Raw genomic sequence first — 5197 nt, forward strand, 5'->3', positions numbered from 1 at the left:
CTTGTCCTTGCTTTTGTCGTCGATCTGTCGCCGCCTTATCAACTTGCGATGGCGATGTGTGCGGTGTCAAGAATTTCCCAATCTTTTTCAAGAATCTTTATTTACGAGGCACAGCGCTTTTGCACAAAGGTGAATTTGTTCTCGCGTGGCCAGCTCGAATGTTTCGAGTACCCAACATTTTTTCTATGGGCCGCCATGGTGAAGGTCATGGCATGGGTTAAACTGCTGTAGTATGGGCCGATTCCACAGGACCAACTAGGCCGTTTCTAGCCCACGATCAACATGGCCCAGTAAACATGTTGGGCCTTTAATGCCTGAACTGGGCTGGTTGCCTGGTTGGGACCTTTTTCGTTTTTATATTAAAAAAATACAAAATTTCAAAAATATATGTCGAATAGGGAAATTTTCAAAAATGAGTGTCTGTCGCCCCATAGGGTGTCTGTCGCCCATCTAGTGGGCGACAGGAACTAAATGTAAAAAAAATTACATTTAGGTCCTGGCGCCCAGGGCGCATTAAATAGTAAACTTGAAAAAACGATATAAACTCGTAGAAAAATCGGAAAAATACAAACTCAACTGTTCTGGATTCTATGAAATAACATCTACAACTTTTGTTACATAAAGTTTTTCATTTGATCAATATATCTAAATCAAGAAAAATAGTTCTTGTACCTAGAAAAATCTGAAATAATTCATTTGGTCTAGTTATGCTTATCTAAAATTTACCAAACTTTTTTTATAGCTTTTAGGAAATAAAATAATGGTACTGTAAAAGTTATGGCTTCTAATACTCAGTATAGCAGCATGGATAAATAACTCATTTAAACTAGACAGATTGCAAGATCTAATTTAATAACTTATTCTAGAAATGTTTTCTGGCCCTACCAATTTTGTACAAGCCTATGCTCACCATCTTCAACACTCTGGCCAAAGATGACATGCATCCAAAGGATGGATCTTGAGATTTAAATAAAAGTGCATTAAACTGGTATTTAAAATAGAGAAAGCTACATTGATCAAATGAAAAACTTTATGTAACAAAAGTTGTAGATCTTGTTTCAAAGAATCCATAACAGTTGAGTTTGTATTTTTTTATTTTTCTACGATTTTACAAATTTACTATTTAATGCGCCCTTGGCGCCAGGACCTAAATATAAATTTTTTTTACATTTAGGTCCTATCGCCCACTGGATGAGCGACAGTCACCCTGGCGCCCATTAGGGGGGCGACAGGCACCCATTTTTGAAAATTTCCCTATTCGGCATATATTTTTGCTGAAGAGTTCTTATGCTGTTGATAACTTTTGAGGGTCAATGCTGTTGATAACTTGATATGTCACTTGACTTCAGGGGCATTGCTAAGATTAGGACAACGGTATGACGCTTGGTGCCTTGTCTGTAATCGAAGCCAACAGTGTTGCCGCCCAAACTTCACGCAGCAGTTAGTTTTGGTGAGCCGAGTCTAGCGCTGCCAAATTTCTGTCTCAATCTAAACCAGGGGCAGAGCCAACGGTGGGTGGGCTCCAAGCCTCCAACCCCTAGTTGGACACAGGGGTTTTTTTACCGACCGATGAGGTCAAACCGCCGCCGCCCGGTTTCGGTTTACCGATCCGGTTTGACCGGAAACCGGTAAAAATCGGTCAAATTAAAATTTCAAATTATAGACGCCAGTTTAATCGGTTTCCACTGGTTAGCCGATCGGTTTGACCGGTAAACCGGTCCGTTGAACAAAAAAACCGATTTTATTTCAAAATTTAAATTTTTGTATAACATGTTTTTAGCCTAAATGAACCCTCTAATCCTCTTTTGTACTACTTTTACATTAATACAATGTATAACATGATTTACATTGTATTTGTATACTTTTGTATGCACGCTTTTTTTGTTTAAATTCAAATGCCCGCAAAGTATACTAACTGAACGAATATTTGAAAAAAAATTGACACAATTAGATTCGTCGCAACTTGAAGTATTTTTAGGAATTTTTGAGATTTTTTTCATTTTTTAAATTCAAATTTTAAATTTGGGTCGGTTTGAAACCGGCCGGAACCGGAACCGGTCCGGACCGGTTTGATCGGTAACCGCGGTTTTCGGACCGGTTTCGGTTTTTAAACCCTGGTTGGACCCATGAAGTCCCTCCTTAACCTTTTCTATAATTTTTTTATTATGGATGCACTGCGAGAAGAGGCTAAAAAAAACACCTCCTAAGATTTCGTTATACAAAACTTTATTTTGCCTTGGGTAGAGCATCAACCGAGCATGCTCTAAAGCTGAATACAGTATATTGAGATGGGGCTACAATACAAAACCATTGAAAAGAAGGCATGCTTCGTTCATTATTTGGGTTTGATTTTGAGTAGCGTAAAGACTAGAGAAACACCGCCCCGCGACAGGGAGAATGGGAGCTTCCTCCAACCTCCCAGATCCTTTCGAACTCCAATCAGAACCTCGCTGTCTGACCCGCCTGCTCACCCAGAGAGCTGATCAGTCGATGAACTGATTCGGTGGGTCAGGGCAAATGAATAGTAGGCTGCTGAATCCAGATGAGGAACATGCATCGTGGTGGTGGAGCAGGCTGCAGGCGGCCGCCAGGGAGGATGTCCAGCAGGAGCCGTGCATCCACGACGGTCCCCGACCCCTCCTTGAATTCCAATTCAGAGATCAGATGCGGTTTGAACGGACCGAGATTCAGTACCTTTGCTCTTTGAAGGCACGCTTTACCTTTAGCTTCATCCCGTGCGTTCATTCCACATCCTATGACCCTTGGCAATCCAAAGAAAAATAGCTAGGACTTCATCGTTCTCCCCGCAGCAGCAGCTCCTGCAGCCGCGCCAAGGCCTCGCCGCCGCCTCCTCCCGCGCACTGACCATCCCCGGTGCTCACGCCAGCTCCGTCCCCCACGTCACCCTCTCGCGACGCCAACTATGTGCCGCCTTCTCCCTACGCGGCGACGTTCACATAAACGAACCGCTCCCATCCGCCATGGCCGCTTGAGCGCTTCATCAGGAAGTCCCTGGCGCCGCGGAGCTAGTCCGGGATGGCCGGCGCGATCTCGGGCGCGGCGCCGTCTGGCAGGGCCGGCGGGACCGGGTGGAAGAACAGGAGTCGTCGAGGCTGGGCCTCACCAACTGCGTCGCAGCAGGCCAGCAGCCTCAGGACGCCGGCGCCGAGCCTACACCCAGACTGGCGCGCCGGCGCCAACATTGAAAATTGCCGATTGGAGATGCAGTTGGTTGGAGAGGCTCTCTTTGATTGATGATGGTTTTCTTTACAAGAAGAAGCACGAGCGCGATCATCTACCGCTAACCCAAAGAACAAATCAAACAAGCTACTGCTATAACTAATGATCTCTGTTCACTGCGCGCGGGCGGCGCCGGCGGGGGCGTCGTGGCGGTGGTCACCCTCGTAGGTGACGACGAGCATGGCTGGGTCGTCGGCGGCGCTCTCCTCATGCTTCCGCGCGGGGCACCCCTTGGCCCTGCTGCACCGGTAGTACCCGCGCAGGTAGGGGGACCCGTTGATGGGCTTCTGCCCGTACTTGCGCCACGAGTACTCGTCGCCGGGGATGTCGGACGACGCCGGCGCGTGGGACGACGACTGGGACCCGCGGCGGCGGTCACACGCACCGTGCGGCGAGACAGCCCGTGTTGGCTGGCTCCGCTTCGGCTTCCTCAAGCAGTGGCACCGCGCGGCGCCGGGCTCGGCATGGTGGTGGTGCGCGGCGGGGGGGGGGCGCCGGCGGGGTGCTTGCGCTTCGGCAGGGGAGGCTTGCCGGAGGACACGGCCGCCTGGTCGGCGATCTGGCTAAGCGGCGCGGACTCCGCGCGGGGAGAGCGAGGACGCCAGCAGCTCCAGGCTGCGGAGCCCCGCCGCGGCGGCCTCCTGGAATGCGCGGTGCTCGTAGACGCCGCTGCAAGACATGAGGTCCACCGCCATGGCTTTTGGCTGCTCCGCTGCCTCCCTGCCGGCGCTGAATCAGAGAAAGAAAGAACGAATGGGGCGACGGAAGCGAAGCCTTGCTTGTTGCTTGCCGGCGTCGGTGGTGGTGGTGGTTTCTTGGCTTGGTGGGCGCCGCCATCGTGCTCCCGCCGTCCGTCGCGTCGCCGCGCCCACCACGGCCAGCATCACAATGAGCGGCGCCCGCCTGCCGCCCGCGGACGGCTCCGGCGCACCGGGACCCGGCGAAAGGCCCGAGGACGCGAACGCCGCCACGTAGGGAGAAGGCGGCGAGGCCTTGGCGTGCACGGTGGCAGGAGCTGCTGCGGGGAGAACGATGAAGTCCTAGCTATTTTTCTTTGGATTGCCGAGAGTTGTCGGATGTGGAATGAACACACGGGATGAAGCTAAAGGTAAGGCGTGCCTTCGAGAAGCGAAGGTACTGAATCTCGGTCCGTTTGAACCGGCCAGTTGCGGCCCGCCACCGCCTCCATTTTCGTCTCCTACCTTCTTCTCGTTCAAGGAGCCAGAGATCAGATGCTGGAATGCGGAGGTTCTCTAGCCGCGGGGCATGGTGGCGGTACGGTCTTAGCGCCGAGGTGCTTCGCGGTGGCCGGAAACTCCATGGCCGTGGCCGTGGTGAGGTCGCGACCGGCGGAGGAGATCCTGAACACCCCCTATCCTAGCCGCACACTTCCGATCCGACAGCAGCTGGCTACCTTTCCAGAAAACCCCTTAATTGGGATTACAAATATTAAATAAAGCCCTTTATATTGGATCGTGATTAAAAATCACGATCCAAATCAGGGGTTATCCGTAAAATCATGATCCGGACATTTATAGAATTTTTTTTATATAGGTGGCTTATTTTCAACAAAGCAGATAACAACAAATTTCTTGGGCGAGCACAATGCACATGTGCTTGGTTTCCTGCAGGAAGTCATTAGGCAGACACCAGTGCTCGATGAGAGTGTTACCTAGTTTTATGTTATCTTCTTTGTTGGTGTTATTAAGACTTTTATAAATTTATGTAACATCGAACTATTTGTAAACCTGTTAAGTCTTTTCCCTCTTAAATAATGCCGACAAAGAAAAATGATGCTGAAATCAAGGCTACTCAGCAGCACCTTGTAGATTTTTTTCGCAACCTTGTCTGAGCACATATTTTATTGAGAGAAAAACAATACGATTGATACAAACTTTAATAGATAGAGACTATTAAGACGGATACAAGCGCCACCAAACAAGTGGCAGATGACCTC

General features: G+C 49.6%; 1 pseudogene; it reads right to left on the bottom strand.

Annotated features, from left to right (window-relative positions):
* Positions 1 to 3228: 3228 nt before the first annotated feature.
* On the bottom strand, positions 3229 to 4092 carry LOC120710782 (annotated as a pseudogene).
* Positions 4093 to 5197: the final 1105 nt, after the last annotated feature.

Source organism: Panicum virgatum, chromosome 5K (genome assembly GCF_016808335.1).
Source record: "Panicum virgatum strain AP13 chromosome 5K, P.virgatum_v5, whole genome shotgun sequence".
NCBI lineage: Eukaryota > Viridiplantae > Streptophyta > Magnoliopsida > Poales > Poaceae > Panicum > Panicum virgatum.